This window comes from Carcharodon carcharias, chromosome 30, assembly GCF_017639515.1.
Source record: "Carcharodon carcharias isolate sCarCar2 chromosome 30, sCarCar2.pri, whole genome shotgun sequence".
Lineage (NCBI taxonomy): Eukaryota > Metazoa > Chordata > Chondrichthyes > Lamniformes > Lamnidae > Carcharodon > Carcharodon carcharias.
In genome coordinates, this window is record NC_054496.1 from 32,689,305 (window position 1) to 32,710,303 (window position 20,999).

Sequence of the window (20,999 nt, forward strand, 5' to 3'; positions counted from 1 at the left end):
GCTGCACTGTTAGGGGGACCATACTGATGGAGTGCTGCACTGTCAGGGGGACTGTAATGATGGACCGCTGCACTGTCACGTGAACCATACTGTGAGAGTGCTGCACTGTCAGGGGGACCATACTGAGAGAGTGCTGCACTCTCATGTGGACCGTACTGAGGGCGCGCTGCACTGTCAGGGGGACCGTACTGAGGGAGTGCTGCACTGGCAGCGGCACCATGCTTCGAGATCGCTGCACTGTTAGGGGGACCATACTGAGAGAGTGCTGCACTGTCAGGGTGACCATACTGAGGGACTGCTGCACTGTCAGGGGGACCATACTGAGAGAGTGCTGCACTGTCAGCGGGACCATACTGAGTTATCGCAGCACTGTCAGTGGGACCGTACTGAGGGAGTGCTGCACTGTCAGGGGGACCGTACTGAGGGATCGCTGCACTGTCAGGGGGACCGTACTGAGGGAGCGCTGCACTGTCAGGGGGACCGTACTGAGGAAGCACTGCACTGTAAGGGGCACCATACTGAGAGAGTGCTGCACTGTCAGTGGGACCATACTGAGAGAGTGCTGCACTGTCAGTGGGACCATACTGAGAGAGTGCTGCACTGTCAGTGGGACCATACTGAGAGAGTGCTGCACTGTCAGTGGGACCATACTGAGAGAGTGCTGCACTGTCAGTGGGACCATACTGAGAGAGTGCTGCACTGTCAGGGGGACCGTACTGAGGAACGCTGCACTGTCAGGGGGACCCTAATGAGGGATCACTGCACTGTCAGGGGGGCCATACTGAGGGAGCGCTGCACTGTCAGGGGGACCATACTGAGTGAGCGCTGCACTGTCAGGGGGACCATACTGAGGGAGCGCTGCACTGTCAGGGGGACCATACTGAGGGAGCGCTGCACTGTCAGGGGGACCGTATTGAGGTCGCGCTGCACTGTCAGGTGGACCGTATTGAGGGCGCGCTGCACTGTCACGGGGACCATACTGAGAGATTGCTGCACTGTCAGCGGGACCATAGTGAGGGAACGCAGCACTGTCAGGGGAACGTACTGAGGGAGTGCTGCACTGTCAGGGGAGCGTACTGAGGGAGTGCTGCACTGTTAGGGGGGCCGTACTGAGGGAGCGCTGCACTGTCATGGGGACCATACTGAGGGAGTGCTGCACTGTCAGGGGGACCGTACTGAGGGAGCACTGCACTGTCAGGGGGACCATACTGAGGGAGCATTGCACTGTCAGTGGGACCATACTGAGAGAGCATTGCACTGTCAGTGGGACCATACTGAGAGAGTGCTGCACTGTCAGTGGGACCATACTGAGAGAGTGCTGCACTGTCAGTGGGACCATACTGAGAGAGTGCTGCACTGTCAGTGGGACCGTACTGAGAGAATGCTGCACTGTTAGGGGGACCATACTGATGGAGTGCTGCACTGTCAGGGGGACTGTATTGATGGACCGCTGCACTGTCACGTGGACCATACTGAGAGAGTGCTGCACTGTCAGGGGGACCATACTGAGAGAGTGCTGCACTCTCATGTGGACCGTACTGAGGGAGCGCTGCACTGTCAGGGGGACCGTACTGGGGGAGTGCTGCACTGGCAGCGGCACCATGCTGAGGGATCGCTGCACTGTTAGGGGGACCATACTGAGAGAGTGCTGCACTGTCAGGGTGACCATACTGAGGGACTGCTGCACTGTCAGGGGGACCATACTGAGAGAGTGCTGCACTGTCAGGGGGACCATACTGAGTTATCGCAGCACTGTCAGTGGGACCGTACTGAGGGAGTGCTGCACTGTAAGGGGGACCGTACTGAGGGAGCGCTGCACTGTCAGGGGGACCATACTGAGGAAGCACTGCACTGTCAGGGGGACCGTACTGAGGAAGCACTGCACTGTAAGGGGGACCATACTGAGAGAGTGCTGCACTGTCAAGGGGACCGTATTGAGGGAGTGCTGCACTGTCAGGGGGCCCATACTGAGACAGTGCTGCACTGTCAGGTGGACCATAATGAGGGAGTGCTGCACTTTCAGGGCGTACACACTGAGAGAGTGCTGCTCTGTCAGGGTGACCGTATTGAGGGATCGCTGCACTGTCAGGGTGACCGTATTGAGTGATCGCTGCACTGTCAGGGGGACCATACTGAGGGAGCGCTGCACTTTCAGTGGGACCATATGAGAGAATGCTGCACTGTCAGTTTGACCGTATTGAGGGAGCGCTGCACTGTCAGGGGGATGTTATTGAGGGAGTGCTGCACTGTCAGGGGGACCGTATTGAGGTCGCGCTGCACTGTCAGGTGGACCGTACTGAGGGCGCGCTGCACTGTCAGGGGGTCCGTACTGAGGGAGCGCTGAACTGTCAGGGGGTCCATACTGAGGGCGCGCTGCACTGTCACGGGGACCATACTGAGAGATTGCTGCACTGTCAGCGGGACCATAGTGAGGGAGCGCAGCACTGTCAGGGGAACGTACTGAGGGAGTTCTGCACTGTTAGGGGGACTGTACTGAGGGAGTGCTGCACTGTCAGGGGGACCGTACTGAGGGAGCGCTGCACTGTCAGGGGGACCATACTGAGAGAGTGCTGCACTGTCAGTGGGACTATACTGAGGGAGCGCTGCACTGTCAGTGGGACCATACTGAGAGAGTGCTGCACTGTCAGTGGGACCATACTGAGGGAGTGCTGCACTGTCAGTGGGACCATACTGAGGGATTGCTGCACTGTAAGTGGGACAATACTGAGAGAATGCTGCACTGTTAGGGGGACCATACTGATGGAGTGCTGCACTGTCAGGGGGACTGTATTGATGGAGCGCTGCACTGTCACGTGGACCATAATGAGAGAGTGCTGCACTCTCAGGGTGACCATACTGAGGGAGTTCTGCACTGTCAGGGGGACCATACTGAGTTATCGCAGCACTGTCAGTGGGACCGTACTGAGGGAGTGCTGCACTGTCAGGGGGACCGTACTGAGGGAGCGCTGCACTGTCAGGGGGACCATACTGAGGAAGCACTGCACTGTCAGGGGGACCATACTGAGGAAGCGCTGCACTGTCAGGGGGACCATACTGAGGGAGCGCTGCACTGTCAGGGGGACCATACTGATGGAGTGCTGCACTGTCATTGGGACTATACTGAGGGAGCGGTGCACTGTCAGTAGGACCATACGGAGATAATGCTGCACTGTTAGGGGTCCATACTGATGGAGTGCTGCACTCTCAGGGGGACCATACTGAGGGAGCGCTGCATTGTCAGGGGGACCATACTGAGAGAGTGCTGCACTCTCATGTGGACCGTACTGAGGAAGCGCTGTACTGTCAGGGGGACCATACTGAGAGAGTGCTGTACTGTCAGGGGGACCATACTGTGGTAGTGCTGCACTGTCAGGCGGACCGTACTGAGGGAGTGCTGCACTGTCAGGGGGACCGTACTGAGTGAGCGCTGCACTGTCAGGGGGACCATACGGAGAGAGTGCTGCACTGTCAAGGGGACCGTATTGAGGGAGCGCTGCACTGTCAGGGGGACCATAATGAGGGAGCACTGCACTATCAGGGGGACCATACTGAGAGAGTGCTGCACTGTCAGGGGGACCGTACTGAGGAACGCTGCACTGTCAGGGGGACCATAATGAGGGATCACTGCACTGTCAGGGGGGCCATACTGAGGGAGCGCTGCACTGTCAGGGGGACCATACTGAGTGAGCGCTGCACTGTCAGGGGGACCATACTGAGGGAGCGCTGCACTGTCAGGGGGACCATACTGAGGGAGCGCTGCACTGTCAGTGGGACCATATGAGAGAATGCTGCACTGTCAGTGGGACCGTATTGAGGGAGCGCTGCACTGTCAGGGGGATGTTATTGAGGGAGTGCTGCACTGTCAGGGGGACCGTATTGAGGTCGCGCTGCACTGTCAGGTGGACCGTATTGAGGGCGCGCTGCACTGTCAGGGGGACTGTACTGAGGGCACGCTGCACTGTCACGGGGACCATACTGAGAGATTGCTGCACTGTCAGCGGGACCATAGTGAGGGAACGCAGCACTGTCAGGGGAACGTACTGAGGGAGTGCTGCACTGTCAGGGGAGCGTACTGAGGGAGTGCTGCACTGTTAGGGGGGCCGTACTGAGGGAGCGCTGCACTGTCATGGGGACCATACTGAGGGAGCGCTGCACTGTCAGGGGGACCGTACTGAGGGAGCACTGCACTGTCAGGGGGACCATACTGAGGGACCATTGCACTGTCAGTGGGACCATACTGAGAGAGTGCTGCACTGTCAGTGGGACCATACTGAGAGAGTGCTGCACTGTCAGTGGGACCATACTGAGAGAGTGCTGCACTGTCAGTGGGACCATACTGAGAGAGTGCTGCACTGTCAGTGGGACCATGCTGAGAGAATGCTGCACTGTCAGTGGGACCATACTGAGAGAATGCTGCACTGTTAGGGGGACCATACTGATGGAGTGCTGCACTGTCAGGGGGACTGTATTGATGGACCGCTGCACTGTCACGTGGACCATACTGAGAGAGTGCTGCACTGTCAGGGGGACCATACTGAGAGAGTGCTGCACTCTCATGTGGACCGTACTGAGGGAGGGCTGCACTGTTAGGGGGACCGTACTGAGGGAGTGCTGCACTGGCAGCGGCACCATGCTTAGAGATCGCTGCACTGTTAGGGGGACCATACTGAGAGAGTGCTGCACTGTCAGGGTGACCATACTGATGGAGTGCTGCACTGTCAGGGGGACTGTATTGATGGACCGCTGCACTGTCACGTGGACCATACTGAGAGAGTGCTGCACTGTCAGGGGGACCATACTGAGAGAGTGCTGCACTCTCATGTGGACCGTACTGAGGGAGGGCTGCACTGTTAGGGGGACCGTACTGAGGGAGTGCTGCACTGGCAGCGGCACCATGCTTAGAGATCGCTGCACTGTTAGGGGGACCATACTGAGAGAGAGCTGCACTGTCAGGGTGACCATACTGAGGGACTGCTGCACTGTCAGGGGGACCATACTCAGAGAGTGCTGCACTGTCAGGGGGACCATACTGAGTTATCGCAGCACTGTCAGTGGGACCGTACTGAGGGAGTGCTGCACTGTCAGGGGGACCTTACTGAGGGATCGCTGCACTGTCAGGGGGACCGTACTGAGGGAGCGCTGCACTGTCAGGGGGACCATACTGAGGAAGCACTGCACTGTAAGGGGGACCGTATTGAGGGAGTGCTGCACTGTCAGGGGGCCCATACTGAGACAGTGCTGCACTGTCAGGTGGACCATAATGAGGGAGTGCTGCACTTTCAGGGCGTACACACTGAGAGAGTGCTGCACTGTCAGGGTGACCGTATTGAGGGATCGCTGCACTGTCAGGGGGACCATACTGAGAGATTGCTGCACTGTCAGCAGGACCATAGTGAGGGAGCGCAGCACTGTCAGGGGAACGTACTGAGGGAGTTCTGCACTGTTAGGGGGACTGTACTGAGGGAGTGCTGCACTGTCAGGGGGACCGTACTGAGGGAGCGCTGCACTGTCAGGGGGACCATACTGAGAGAGTGCTGCACTGTCAGTGGGACTATACTGAGGGAGCGCTGCACTGTCAGTGGGACCATACTGAGAGAGTGCTGCACTGTCAGTGGGACCATACTGAGGGAGTGCTGCACTGTCAGTGGGACCATACTGAGGGATTGCTGCACTGTAAGTGGGACAATACTGAGAGAATGCTGCACTGTTAGGGGGACCATACTGATGGAGTGCTGCACTGTCAGGGGGACTGTATTGATGGAGCGCTGCACTGTCACGTGGACCATAATGAGAGAGTGCTGCACTCTCAGGGTGACCATACTGAGGGAGTTCTGCACTGTCAGGGGGACCATACTGAGAGAGTGCTGCACTGTCAGGGGGACCATACTGAGTTATCGCAGCACTGTCAGTGGGACCGTACTGAGGGAGTGCTGCACTGTCAGGGGGACCGTACTGAGGGAGCGCAGCACTGTCTGGGGCACCGTACTGAGGGAGCGCAGCACTGTCTGGGGGACCGTATTGAGGGCGCGCTGCACTGTCAGGGGGACCGTATTGAGGGCGCGTTGCACTGTCAGGCAGACCGTACTGAGGGAGCGCTGCACTGTCAGGGGGTCCATACTGAAGGAGCACTGCACTGTTAGGGAGACCGTACTGAGGGAGCGCTGCACTGTCAGGGGGACCATACTGATGGAGTGCTGCACTGTCAGTGGGACTATACTGAGGGAGCGCTGCACTGTCAGTGGGACCATACGGAGATAATGCTGCACTGTTAGGGGTCCATACTGATGGAGTGCTGCACTCTCAGGGGGAACATACTGAGGGAGCGCTGCACTGTCAGGGGGACCATACTGAGAGAGTGCTGCACTCTCATGTGGACCGTACTGAGGAAGCGCTGTACTGTCAGGGGGACCATACTGAGAGAGTGCTGTACTGTCAGGGGGACCATACTGTGGTAGTGCTGCACTGTCAGGCGGACCGTACTGAGGGAGTGCTGCACTGTCAGGGGGACCGTACTGAGTGAGCGCTGCACTGTCAGGGGGACCATACGGAGAGAGAGTGCTGCACTGTCAAGGGGACCGTATTGAGGGAGCGCTGCACTATCAGGGGGACCATAATGAGGGAGCACTGCACTATCAGGGGGACCATACTGAGAGAGTGCTGCACTGTCAGGGGGACCGTACTGAGGAACGCTGCACTGTCAGGGGGACCATAATGAGGGATCACTGCACTGTCAGGGGGGCCATACTGAGGGAGCGCTGCACTGTCAGGGGGACCATACTGAGGGAGCGCTGCACTGTCAGGGTGACCATACTGAGGGAGCGCTGCACTGTCAGGGGGACCATACTGAGGGAGCGCTGCACTGTCAGGGGGACCATACTGAGGGAGCGCTGCACTGTCAGTGGGACCATATGAGAGAATGCTGCACTGTCAGTGGGACCGTATTGAGGGAGCGCTGCACTGTCAGGGGGATGTTTTTGAGGGAGTGCTGCACTGTCAGGGGGACCGTATTGAGGTCGCGCTGCACTGTCAGGTGGACCGTATTGAGGGCGCGCTGCACTGTCAGGGGGACTGTACTGAGGGCGCGCTGCACTGTCACGGGGACCATACTGAGAGATTGCTGCACTGTCAGCGGGACCATAGTGAGGGAACGCAGCACTGTCAGGGGAACGTACTGAGGGAGTGCTGCACTGTCAGGGGAGCGTACTGAGGGAGTGCTGCACTGTTAGGGGGGCCGTACTGAGTGAGCGCTGCACTGTCAGGGGGACCATACGGAGAGAGTGCTGCACTGTCAGGGGGACCGTATTGAGGGAGCGCTGCACTGTCAGGGGGACCATAATGAGGGAGCACTGCACTATCAGGGGGACCATACTGAGAGAGTGCTGCACTGTCAGGGGGACCGTACTGAGGAACGCTGCACTGTCGGGGGGACCATAATGAGGGATCACTGCACTGTCAGGGGGGCCATACTGAGGGAGCGCTGCACTGTCAGGGGGACCATACTGAGGGAGCGCTGCACTGTCAGGGGGACCATACTGAGGGAGCGCTGCACTGTCAGGGGGACCATACTGAGGGAGCGCTGCACTGTCACGGGGACCATACTGAGGGAGCGCTGCACTGTCAGTGGGACCATATGAGAGAATGCTGCACTGTCAGTGGGACCGTATTGAGGGAGCGCTGCACTGTCAGGGGGATGTTATTGAGGGAGTGCTGCACTGTCAGTGGGACCGTACTGAGGGAGCGCTGCACTGTCAGAGGGACCGTACTGAGAGAGTGCTGCACTGTCAGTGGGACTATACTGGGGGAGTGCTGCACTGTCTTTGGGACCTTACTGAGAGAGTGCTGCACTGTCAGTGGGACCATACTGAGGGAGTGCTGCACTGTCAGTGGGACCATACTGAGGGATTGCTGCACTGTAAGTGGGACAATACTGAGAGAATGCTGCACTGTTAGGGGGACCATACTGATGGAGTGCTGCACTGTCAGGGGGACTGTATTGATGGAGCGCTGCACTGTCACGTGGACCATACTGAGAGAGTGCTGCACTCTCAGGGGGACCGTACTGAGGGAGTGCTGCACTGTCAGGGGGACCATACTGAGAGAGTGCTGCACCCTCATGTGGACCGTACTGAGGGAGCGCTGCACTGTCAGGGTGACCATACTGAGGGAGTTCTGCACTGTCAGGGGGACCATACTGAGAGAGTGCTGCACTGTCAGGGGGACCATACTGAGTTATCGCAGCACTGTCAGTGGGACCGTACTGAGGGAGTGCTGCCCTGTCAGGGGGACCGTACTGAGGGAGCGCTGCACTGTCTGGGGGACCGTATTGAGGGCGCGCTGCACTGTCAGGGGGACCGTATTGAGGGCGCGTTGCACTGTCAGGCGGACCGTACTGAGGGAGCGCTGCACTGTCAGGGGGTCCATACTGAAGGAGCACTGCACTGTTAGGGAGACCGTACTGAGGGAGCACTGCACTGTCAGGGTGACCATACTGAGGGAGCGCTGCACTGTCAGGGGGACCATACTGAGGGAGCACTGCACTGTCAGGGGGACCATACTGAGGGAGTGCTGTACTGTAAGGGGTGCATACTGAGGAAGTGCTGCACTTTCAGGGGGACCATACTGAGAGAGTGCTGTACTGTCAGGGTGACCGTACTGACGGAGCGCTGCATTGTCATGTGGACCGTATTGAGGGAGCGCTGCACTGTCAGGGGGACCATACTGAGGGAGCGCTGCACTGTCATGGGGACCGTACCGAGGGAACGCTGCACTGTCAGGGGAACCGTACTTAGAGAGTGCTGCACTGTCAGGACCATACTGAGGGAGCGCTGCACTGCCAGGGGGACCATACTGAAGGATTGCTGGACTGTCAGGGGGACCGTACTGAGGGAGCGCTGCACTCTCACGGGGACCATACTGAGGGAGCGATCTACTCTTGGAGATGCATCTTTTAGAGGTGACATTAAACTGAGTCTGTGTCTGCCCTCTTGGGTACAAGTAAAAAACAAGGCACTAATTCGGAGAAGGTAAGGGAGTTCTCCCCTGTGTCCTGGCCATTGAACGACATTACTCAGAGATTATCTGACAGTTTAGTCTGTGGGATCTTGCTGTGTAACAATTTGGGACATCCTGGGGTTGTAAAAGGTGCTTTTGTAATACAAGCCTGCCTTTTATGTGCGTGTGTTATGTGCGTGTGTTATGTGCGTGTGTTATGTACGTGTGTTATGTGCGTGTGTTATGTGCGTGTGTTATGTGCGTGTGTTATGTGCGTGTGTTATGTGCGTGTGTTATGTGCGTGTGTTATGTGCGTGTGTTATGTGCATGTGTTATGTGCATGTGTTATATGTGTGTGTTATGTGCGTGTGTTATATGTGTGTGTTATGTGCGTGTGTTATGTGCATGTGTTATGTGCGTGTGTTATATGTGTGTGTTATGTGCGTGTGTTATATGTGTGTGTTATGTGCGTGTGTTATGTGCGTGTGTTATGTGCGTGTGTTATGTGCATGTGTTATGTGCGTGTGTTATATGCGTGTGTTATGTGCGTGTGTTATGTGCGTGTGTTATGTGCGTGTGTTATATGTGTGTGTTATGCTCGTGCGTGTGTTATGTGCGTGTGTTATCTGTGTGTGTTATGCGCGTGCGTGTGTTATGTGCGTGTGTTATCTGTGTGTGTTATGCGCGTGCGTGTGTTATGTGCGTGTGTTATCTGTGTGCGTGTGTTAGGGGAGAGGGTGGGGAGCGGTTAAATAATGAGGATAGGCTGGACAGGCTCTGCCTGTCCCCATTGGAGTTCAGAAGAATGAGAGGTGATCTTATCGAAACTACCTAAGATCCTGAGGGGCCTTGACCAGGCAGGTACTGAGAGGAGAGACCAGAACCAGGGGACACAGTTGTAAAATCAGGGGTCCCCCATTTAAGACTGAGATGGGGATAATCTTTTTCTCTGAGGGTTGTGAATCTTTGGAACTCGCTTCCCCAGAGAGCGGCTGAGGCAGGGTCTTTGTATATTTTTAAGACAGATGTCGATAAATTCTTGACCAACAAGGGAGTCAAAGGTTATCGGCGGGTAGGTGGGAATGTGGATTTGAGGTTACAATCATATCTGCCATGCTAGTGAATGGTGGAGTAGGCTCGAGGGGCTGAATGGCCTACTCCTGCTCCTAATTCGTAAGCATATATGTAATAATCCTAGGTACACTAATAGCAGCGCTTGTGGTGAAACTCCCTGAGTTCACCAGGGTCTCCACCATACATTAACAGGAGTTAATTTGGGCCTTTTTGTTTTCTCAGGTCTCTCTACCAGCACCTACTCTTTTACAATACCCGAGCTCTTTCATAATGTTCTTTCCAATCCTGTTCTGTTTTAGCATTACCTCATCTCCCTTTCATGTTCCTTATCGGTGACCCCTGACTTCTCCTGAAGAAGAGTCATACCTGACTCAAAACGTTAATGTTGTCTCTCTCTCTCTCTTTCTCTGCAGATGTTGCCAGACCTGCTGCGCATTTCCAGCCGTTTGAGTTTATTTCAGATTTGCACATCCTCGTTGATCCGACAGTCAAATCCTTGAGGTGAGGTCAGTTCCAGAGGTTTAGGAACTATCAAAGGCCCTTTGACACCCCTCGGCATACGTTACATCTCCGTCACCTTATGCTCAACTCCTTTCAGAGGATGTCATGTCCCAGAGTGGCCTTTGCATGTCAGACTCAGGCAACTGTCTTCAACTTCTCAGCCACCTAATTATCATCAAAGTGTCACGGCTCACTTCTGCCCCTGGGAAATTAAAAGATGAAGGTAGTGTTCACTGCAAGCTCCCAACAGCTTGTTGCAGAATCTGCCCCTTCCCAGGGCTGAATAAACTGCCTGAGATCAGTACCAATTCAGACGTTACTGGACACAGTTAAATTAAGAGCATAACCCATAGCAATCCAACTTGATCAACCTTTGTGAATACAGGTATTCTATTCCTCCAAGCAACACCTTGATTTCTAAGTTCCCATTATTGCTTTCAAATGCCTTGCTAACCTTGCCGCTCCCTATATCTCTAACCTCCTGCAGTCTATAACCCTTGGAGATACCTGTGCTTCTCTAATTCTGGCCTCTCGTGCATCCCCAAGTTCAATCACGGCACCATCGGCAGACGTGCCTTCAGCTGCCCAGGCCCCAAGCTCTGGGATTCCCTTCCTACCTCTCTTTAAGATGCTCCTTAAAACCCATCTCTTTGAGCAAGCGTTTGGTCACCTGTTGGAATATCTCATCACATGACTAACCAGGAATCTTGTCTGCCATTAGCCTGCATTGGAAGGATTTGTTGGTTGATGCTCAACCTGTTTGGCTGCGTTACGAGCACAACTTCCTTGGTCATCAAGGCCTGGGGTGGGACTTGAATCCAGAGCTTCTGGTTCAGAGGCAAGGACACTACCCACTGCACCACAAGACCTCCATGGTGACGTGTACAGGCCTTGCAGTAAATACTTCACTCAACACATAACACTCTTTGTCTATCGTTTTATCCATGAGCAGTTCTGCCCAGGTCAACTCCTGCTTGCTCCTTCCTAATCCACTTTTGTCTAAATTTCAAACCTTGGTCCGTAACTCAATCATCTCACCGTCAAATCAAATTCAGTCACTGTTAACTAGGTGGTCCCTCACTGTTGGAACCCAGCACTAGGGAGTGGGGCAGTTGCTTCTTTCTAATGTCGAGCCCCTTTACTTATCCAGCAGTGAGAATCGATTCCTCTACTGACAGGAACTTTAAACTGTCTATCCCTCTGCACAGACTTGCCAAGGGTCCTTTGACAGCACCTTCCAAACCCATGACCTCTACCATCTAGAAGGGCAAGGGCAGCAGATGGATGGGAACATCACCACCTGGAAGTTCCCCTCCAAACCACTCACCATCCTGACTTGGAAATATATCGGCTGTTCCTTCACTGTCACTGGGTCCAAATCCTGGAACTCCCTCCCTAACTGCACTATGGTTGTACCTACACCACATGGACTGCAGCGGTTCAAGAAGGCAGCTCACCACCACCTTCTCAAGCACAGTTGGGGATGGACAATAAATGCTGGCCCTGCCAGCGAAGCCCACATCTTGTGAATGAATTTTTAAAAAGATTACGCATCCATATAACATCGCAATGCTCGCAGTGTAGAACTGAACTGTACTTTCTACACACCCATCAGTTTAACATCACTTCCTGGAAATCTAGCCGCAGGGACAGAATGGCTGAGCACTTATCTAGTCTTCAGGTATTCCTGGAGAATTAATTCAGTTCTGAGCACTGTAATTCAGGAAAGATATATTGTACTCAGAGTGGGTGCAGCACAGATTCACCGGAGGCTAACTGGGTTAATTACTGAGGACAAAGGTTGTATTCCTCTGAGTGTGTAGAAGATTAAGGGGTTCATCTGATCGAGATGTTGCACACAATAAAAGGAGTGTGCGCAGGGCCGCCAGAGAAAAACTATTTCCTCCGATAGGACAGTCCAGGACAAAGGGACAGAACATTAAAATGAAAGCTCTGCCATGTCAGGAAACAATTCCCACGATTGCTGGTTCAAATCCAGGTCCTGCTCTTTCCACAGAAAGACTGTGAATACTGAGAGGCCAACTAAAAATTGTCAAGAATGAGATGGATAGATTTTTACAAGAGCATAACAGCTGCGGGGGCTCAAATAATTAAAAACAGAAAATGTTAGAAAAGCTCAGCAGGTCAGACAGCATTGGTGGAGAGAGAAAGAGAGATAATGTTTCGGGATGATCAGGAACTCTGGGTATTCCTTCACTGGAAAGACCATTGACCTGAAATGTTAACTCTGTTTGTCTCTCCATTGAGAGAATTTCGTTGGGCAAGGACAGCTAGGGTGACAGAATAAAGAGAGGTGAACGAATTAGAAATACAGAGCGGAACCTAACTGAGTGACAGAACAGGCTCAAAGGGCTGAATGGCCTCCTCCTATTCCTGTACTCCATAGACCCAGGGACCCGGGTCTGGATCACAGGCCCTATGATCTCGACATCTCAGGGGGAAATAACTTTCTCCAGCCCATCCCTGGCTATCTGGTGTGAGACTGGCCAGTGAGAGTTGAAAGGCTATTTGACTGCAGGGCCATCGCCAAGGCCAGTTGGAACAGGACATTAAACTCTAACCTTTCCACCCGCAGATCTCTGAGTGCCGATCAAGAGCACCAACCTTGTCTGGACTTGCAGTACCAACTGGAGATTTAATCAGGAACATCCTTGCAGTTTGACATTCCAGCAGGTACGTCACTCTGCCTGTTCTATGGATGACTCTCAGCAAGTCTTCTACAGATTTTCAATCCCAATGTTTTAGATTAGGAGATTCAATTGGAATAACATCAACTTCAGGAAATGTTGAGTAATTCCAAAACTAGTCTGGTGTACAGGCTTTAAACAATTGTGTTAAGTTGTTTGATGCATTATACATTAGAATGATTTAGAGGCTATCTCCATGGCAACATTAAGTATCCAAAGCTTTGGACTATATTGGAGCGGCCCACATCGTGTTTAATATCAGTGACAGAGAGGGTCCAGTGCCACAGGGCACCAGGAAGGTGGGGAGGGTCCAGTGCCACAGGGCACCAGGAAGGTGGGGAGGGTCCAGTGCCACAGGGCACCAGGAAGGTGGGGAGGGTCCAGTGCCACAGGGCACCAGGAAGGTGGGGAGGGTCCAGTGCCACAGGGCACCAGGAAGGTGGGGAGGGTCCGGTCCCACAGGGCACCAGGAAGGTGGGGAGGGTCCAGTGCCACAGGGCACCAGGAAGGTGGGGAGGGTCCAGTGCCACAGGGCACCAGGAAGGTGGGGAGGGTCCAGTGCCACAGGGCACCAGGAAGGTGGGGAGGGTCCAGTGCCACAGGGCACCAGGAAGGTGGGGAGGGTCCAGTGCCACAGGGCACCAGGAAGGTGGGGAGGGTCCAGTGCCACAGGGCACCAGGAAGGTGGGGAGGGTCCAGTGCCACAGGGCACCAGGAAGGTGGGGAGGGTCCAGTGCCACAGGGCACCAGGAAGGTGGGGAGGGTCCAGTGCCACAGGGCACCAGGAAGGTGGGGAGGGTCCAGTGCCACAGGGCACCAGGAAGGTGGGGAGGGTCCAGTGCCACAGGGCACCAGGAAGGTGGGGAGGGTCCGGTCCCACAGGGCACCAGGAAGGTGGGGAGGGTCCAGTGCCACAGGGCACCAGGAAGGTGGGGAGGGTCCAGTGCCACAGGGCACCAGGAAGGTGGGGAGGGTCCAGTGCCACAGGGCACCAGGAAGGTGGGGAGGGTCCAGTGCCACAGGGCACCAGGAAGGTGGGGAGGGTCCAGTGCCACAGGGCACCAGGAAGGTGGGGAGGGTCCCGGTCCCACAGGGCACCAGGAAGGTGGGGAGGGTCCAGTGCCACAGGGCACCAGGAAGGTGGGGAGGGTCCAGTGCCACAGAGCACCAGGAAGGTGGGGAGGGTCCAGTGCCACAGGGCACCAGGAAGGTGGGGAGGGTCCAGTGCCACAGGGCACCAGGAAGGTGGGGAGGGTCCAGTGCCACAGGGCACCAGGAAGGTGGGGAGGGTCCAGTGCCACAGGGCACCAGGAAGGTGGGGAGGGTCCAGTGCCACAGGGCACCAGGAAGGTGGGGAGGGTCCAGTGCCACAGGGCACCAGGAAGGTGGGGAGGGTCCAGTGCCACAGGGCACCAGGAAGGTGGGGAGGGTCCAGTGCCACAGGGCACCAGGAAGGTGGGGAGGGTCCAGTGCCACAGGGCACCAGGAAGGTGGGGAGGGTCCAGTGCCACAGGGCACCAGGAAGGTGGGGAGGGTCCAGTGCCACAGGGCACCAGGAAGGTGGGGAGGGTCCAGTGCCACAGAGCACCAGGAAGGTGGGGAGGGTCCAGTGCCACAGGGCACCAGGAAGGTGGGGAGGGTCCAGTGCCACAGGGCACCAGGAAGGTGGGGAGGGTCCAGTGCCACAGGGCACCAGGAAGGTGGGGAGGGTCCAGTGCCACAGGGCACCAGGAAGGTGGGGAGGGTCCAGTGCCACAGGGCACCAGGAAGGTGGGGAGGGTCCAGTGCCACAGGGCACCAGGAAGGTGGGGAGGGTCCAGTGCCACAGAGCACCAGGAAGGTGGGAGAGGGTCCAGTGCCACAGGGCACCAGGAAGGTGGGGAGGGTCCGGTGCCACAGGGCACCAGGAAGGTGGGGAGGGTCCAGTGCCACAGGGCACCAGGAAGGTGGGGAGGGTCCAGTGCCACAGGGCACCAGGAAGGTGGGGAGGGTCCAGTGCCACAGGGCACCAGGAAGGTGGGGAGGGTCCAGTGCCACAGGGCACCAGGAAGGTGGGGAGGGTCCAGTGCCACAGGGCACCAGGAAGGTGGGGAGGGTCCAGTGCCACAGGGCACCAGGAAGGTGGGGAGGGTCCAGTGCCACAGGGCACCAGGAAGGTGGGGAGGGTCCAGTGCCACAGGGCACCAGGAAGGTGGGGAGGGTCCGGTCCCACAGGGCACCAGGAAGGTGGGGAGGGTCCAGTGCCACAGGGCACCAGGAAGGTGGGGAGGGTCCAGTGCCACAGGGCACCAGGAAGGTGGGGAGGGTCCAGTGCCACAGGGCACCAGGAAGGTGGGGAGGGTCCAGTGCCACAGGGCACCAGGAAGGTGGGGAGGGTCCAGTGCCACAGGGCACCAGGAAGGTGGGGAGGGTCCAGTGCCACAGGGCACCAGGAAGGTGGGGAGGGTCCAGTGCCACAGGGCACCAGGAAGGTGGGGAGGGTCCGGTGCCCACAGGGCACCAGGAAGGTGGGGAGGGTCCAGTGCCACAGGGCACCAGGAAGGTGGGGAGGGTCCAGTGCCACAGGGCACCAGGAAGGTGGGGAGGGTCCAGTGCCACAGAGCACCAGGAAGGTGGGGAGGGACCAGTGCCACAGGGCACCAGGAAGGTGGGGAGGGTCCAGTGCCACAGGGCACCAGGAAGGTGGGGAGGGTCCAGTGCCACAGGGCACCAGGAAGGTGGGGAGGGTCCAGTGCCACAGGGCACCAGGAAGGTGGGGAGGGTCCAGTGCCACAGGGCACCAGGAAGGTGGGGAGGGTCCAGTGCCCACAGGGCACCAGGAAGGTGGGGAGGGTCCAGTGCCACAGGGCACCAGGAAGGTGGGGAGGGTCCAGTGCCACAGGGCACCAGGAAGGTGGGGAGGGTCCGGTACCACAGGGCACCAGGAAGGTGGGGAGGGTCCGGTGCCCACAGGGCACCAGGAAGGTGGGGAGGGGTCCAGTGCCACAGGGCACCAGGAAGGTGGGGAGGGTCCAGTGCCACAGGGCACCAGGAAGGTGGGGAGGGTCCGGTCCCACAGGGCACCAGGAAGGTGGGGAGGGTCCAGTGCCACAGGGCACCAGGAAGGTGGGGAGGGTCCAGTGCCACAGGGCACCAGGAAGGTGGGGAGGGTCCAGTGCCACAGGGCACCAGGAAGGTGGGGAGGGTCCGTGCCCACAGGGCACCAGGAAGGTGGGGAGGGTCCAGTGCCACAGGGCACCAGGAAGGTGGGGAGGGTCCAGTGCCACAGGGCACCAGGAAGGTGGGGAGGGTCCAGTGCCACAGGGCACCAGGAAGGTGGGGAGGGTCCAGTGCCACAGGGCACCAGGAAGGTGGGGAGGGTCCAGTGCCACAGGGCACCAGGAAGGTGGGGAGGGTCCAGTGCCACAGGGCACCAGGAAGGTGGGGAGGGTCCAGTGCCACAGGGCACCAGGAAGGTGGGGAGGGTCCAGTGCCACAGGGCACCAGGAAGGTGGGGAGGGTCCAGTGCCACAGGGCACCAGGAAGGTGGGGAGGGTCCAGTGCCACAGGGCACCAGGAAGGTGGGGAGGGTCCAGTGCCACAGGGCACCAGGAAGGTGGGGAGGGTCCAGTGCCACAGGGCACCAGGAAGGTGGGGAGGGTCCAGTGCCACAGGGCACCAGGAAGGTGGGGAGGGTCCAGTGCCACAGGGCACCAGGAAGGTGGGGAGGGTCCAGTGCCACAGGGCACCAGGAAGGTGGGGAGGGTCCAGTGCCACAGGGCACCAGGAAGGTGGGGAGGGTCCGGTCCCACAGGGCACCAGGAAGGTGGGGAGGGTCCAGTGCCACAGGGCACCAGGAAGGTGGGGAGGGTCCAGTGCCACAGGGCACCAGGAAGGTGGGGAGGGTCCAGTGCCACAGGGCACCAGGAAGGTGGGGAGGGTCCAGTGCCACAGGGCACCAGGAAGGTGGGGAGGGTCCAGTGCCACAGGGCACCAGGAAGGTGGGGAGGGTCCAGTGCCACAGGGCACCAGGAAGGTGGGGAGGGTCCAGTGCCACAGGGCACCAGGAAGGTGGGGAGGGTCCAGTGCCACAGGGCACCAGGAAGGTGGGGAGGGTCCAGTGCCACAGGGCACCAGGAAGGTGGGGAGGGTCCAGTGCCACAGGGCACCAGGAAGGTGGGGAGGGTCCAGTGCCACAGGGCACCAGGAAGGTGGGGAGGGTCCAGTGCCACAGGGCACCAGGAAGGTGGGGAGGGTCCAGTGCCACAGGGCACCAGGAAGGTGGGGAGGGTCCAGTGCCACAGGGCACCAGGAAGGTGGGGAGGGTCCAGTGCCACAGGGCACCAGGAAGGTGGGGAGGGTCCAGTGCCACAGGGCACCAGGAAGGTGGGGAGGGTCCAGTGCCACAGGGCACCAGGAAGGTGGGGAGGGTCCAGTGCCACAGGGCACCAGGAAGGTGGGGAGGGTCCAGTGCCACAGGGCACCAGGAAGGTGGGGAGGGTCCAGTGCCACAGGGCACCAGGAAGGTGGGGAGGGTCCAGTGCCACAGGGCACCAGGAAGGTGGGGAGGGTCCAGTGCCACAGGGCACCAGGAAGGTGGGGAGGGTCCAGTGCCACAGGGCACCAGGAAGGTGGGGAGGGTCCAGTGCCACAGGGCACCAGGAAGGTGGGGAGGGTCCAGTGCCACAGGGCACCAGGAAGGTGGGGAGGGTCCAGTGCCACAGGGCACCAGGAAGGTGGGGAGGGTCCAGTGCCACAGGGCACCAGGAAGGTGGGGAGGGTCCAGTGCCACAGGGCACCAGGAAGGTGGGGAGGGTCCAGTGCCACAGGGCACCAGGAAGGTGGGGAGGGTCCAGTGCCACAGGGCACCAGGAAGGTGGGGAGGGTCCAGTGCCACAGGGCACCAGGAAGGTGGGGAGGGTCCAGTGCCACAGGGCACCAGGAAGGTGGGGAGGGTCCAGTGCCACAGGGCACCAGGAAGGTGGGGAGGGTCCAGTGCCACAGGGCACCAGGAAGGTGGGGAGGGTCCAGTGCCACAGGGCACCAGGAAGGTGGGGAGGGTCCAGTGCCACAGGGCACCAGGAAGGTGGGGAGGGTCCAGTGCCACAGGGCACCAGGAAGGTGGGGAGGGTCCAGTGCCACAGGGCACCAGGAAGGTGGGGAGGGTCCAGTGCCACAGGGCACCAGGAAGGTGGGGAGGGTCCAGTGCCACAGGGCACCAGGAAGGTGGGGAGGGTCCAGTGCCACAGGGCACCAGGAAGGTGGGGAGGGTCCAGTGCCACAGGGCACCAGGAAGGTGGGGAGGGTCCAGTGCCACAGGGCACCAGGAAGGTGGGGAGGGTCCAGTGCCACAGGGCACCAGGAAGGTGGGGAGGGTCCAGTGCCACAGGGCACCAGGAAGGTGGGGAGGGTCCAGTGCCACAGGGCACCAGGAAGGTGGGGAGGGTCCAGTGCCACAGGGCACCAGGAAGGTGGGGAGGGTCCAGTGCCACAGGGCACCAGGAAGGTGGGGAGGGTCCAGTGCCACAGGGCACCAGGAAGGTGGGGAGGGTCCAGTGCCACAGGGCACCAGGAAGGTGGGGAGGGTCCAGTGCCACAGGGCACCAGGAAGGTGGGGAGGGTCCAGTGCCACAGGGCACCAGGAAGGTGGGGAGGGTCCAGTGCCACAGGGCACCAGGAAGGTGGGGAGGGTCCAGTGCCACAGGGCACCAGGAAGGTGGGGAGGGTCCAGTGCCACAGGGCACCAGGAAGGTGGGGAGGGTCCAGTGCCACAGGGCACCAGGAAGGTGGGGAGGGTCCAGTGCCACAGGGCACCAGGAAGGTGGGGAGGGTCCAGTGCCACAGGGCACCAGGAAGGTGGGGAGGGTCCAGTGCCACAGGGCACCAGGAAGGTGGGGAGGGTCCAGTGCCACAGGGCACCAGGAAGGTGGGGAGGGTCCAGTGCCACAGGGCACCAGGAAGGTGGGGAGGGTCCAGTGCCACAGGGCACCAGGAAGGTGGGGAGGGTCCGGTGCCACAGGGCACCAGGAAGGTGGGGAGGGTCCGGTGCCACAGGGCACCAGGAAGGTGGGGAGGGTCCAGTGCCACAGGGCACCAGGAAGGTGGGGAGGGTCCAGTGCCACAGGGCACCAGGAAGGTGGGGAGGGTCCAGTGCCACAGGGCACCAGGAAGGTGGGGAGGGTCCAGTGCCACAGGGCACCAGGAAGGTGGGGAGGGTCCAGTGCCACAGGGCACCAGGAAGGTGGGGAGGGTCCAGTGCCACAGGGCACCAGGAAGGTGGGGAGGGTCCAGTGCCACAGGGCACCAGGAAGGTGGGGAGGGTCCAGTGCCACAGGGCACCAGGAAGGTGGGGAGGGTCCAGTGCCACAGGGCACCAGGAAGGTGGGGAGGGTCCGGTACCACAGGGCACCAGGAAGGTGGGGAGGGTCCGGTACCACAGGGCACCAGGAAGGTGGGGAGGGTCCAGTGCCACAGAGCACCAGGAAGGTGGGGAGGGTCCAGTGCCACAGGGCACCAGGAAGGTGGGGAGGGTCCAGTGCCACAGGGCACCAGGAAGGTGGGGAGGGTCCAGTGCCACAGGGCACCAGGAGGTGGGGAGGGTCCATTACCACAGGGGCACCAGGAAGGTGGGGAGGGTCCGGTCCCACAGGGCACCAGGAAGGTGGGGAGGGTCCAGTGCCACAGGGCACCAGGAAGGTGGGGAGGGTCCAGTGCCACAGGGCACCAGGAAGGTGGGGAGGGTCCAGTGCCACAGGGCACCAGGAAGGTGGGGAGGGTCCGGTACCACAGGGCACCAGGAAGGTGGGGAGGGTCCAGTGCCACAGGGCACCAGGAAGGTGGGGGAGGGTCCAGTGCCACAGGGCACCAGGAAGGTGGGGAGGGTCCGGTACCACAGGGGCACCAGGAAGGTGGGGAGGGTCCAGTGCCACAAGGCACCAGGAAGGTGGGGAGGGTCCAGTGCCACAGGGCACCAGGAAGGTGGGGAGGGTCCAGTGCCACAGGGCACCAGGAAGGTGGGGAGGGTCCAGTGCCACAGGGCACCAGGAAGGTGGGGAGGGTCCAGTGCCACAGGGCACCAGGAAGGTGGGGGAGGGTCCAGTGCCACAGGGCACCAGGAAGGTGGGGAGGGTCCAGTGCCACAGGGCACCAGGAAGGTGGGGAGGGTCCGGTACCACAGGGCACCAGGAAGGTGGGGAGGGTCCAGTGCCACAGGGCACCAGGAAGGTGGGGAGGGTCCAGTGCCACAGGGCACCAGGAAGGTGGGGAGGGTCCAGTGCCACAGGGCACCAGGAAGGTGGGGAGGGTCCAGTGCCACAGGGCACCAGGAAGGTGGGGAGGGTCCGGTACCACAGGGCACCAGGAAGGTGGGGAGGGTCCAGTGCCACAGGGCACCAGGAAGGTGGGGAGGGTCCAGTGCCACAGGGCACCAGGAAGGTGGGGAGGGTCCGGTACCACAGGGCACCAGGAAGGTGGGGAGGGTCCAGTGCCACAGGGCACCAGGAAGGTGGGGAGGGTCCAGTGCCACAGGGCACCAGGAAGGTGGGGAGGGTCCAGTGCCACAGGGCACCAGGAAGGTGGGGAGGGTCCAGTGCCACAGGGCACCAGGAAGGTGGGGAGGGTCCGGTGCCACAGGGCACCAGGAAGGTGGGGAGGGTCCGGTGCCACAGGGCACCAGGAAGGTGGGGAGGGTCCGTGCCACAGGGCACCAGGAAGGTGGGGAGGGTCCAGTGCCACAGGGCACCAGGA

The 20,999-nt window shown here is 59.4% G+C and overlaps 1 protein-coding gene across 1 annotated transcript in view; it reads left to right on the forward strand.

The window, feature by feature from the left end:
• The window catches only part of LOC121271204 (volume-regulated anion channel subunit LRRC8D-like), a 397,497-nt gene that overhangs the window by 366,805 nt on the left and 9,693 nt on the right, over positions 1–20,999 (forward strand). Inside the window, exons 2-3 of the mRNA XM_041176985.1 lie at positions 10,479–10,566; positions 13,163–13,260. The gene's annotated coding sequence lies outside the window, so the exon portion shown is untranslated. The remainder of the gene's footprint in view (positions 1–10,478; positions 10,567–13,162; positions 13,261–20,999) is intronic.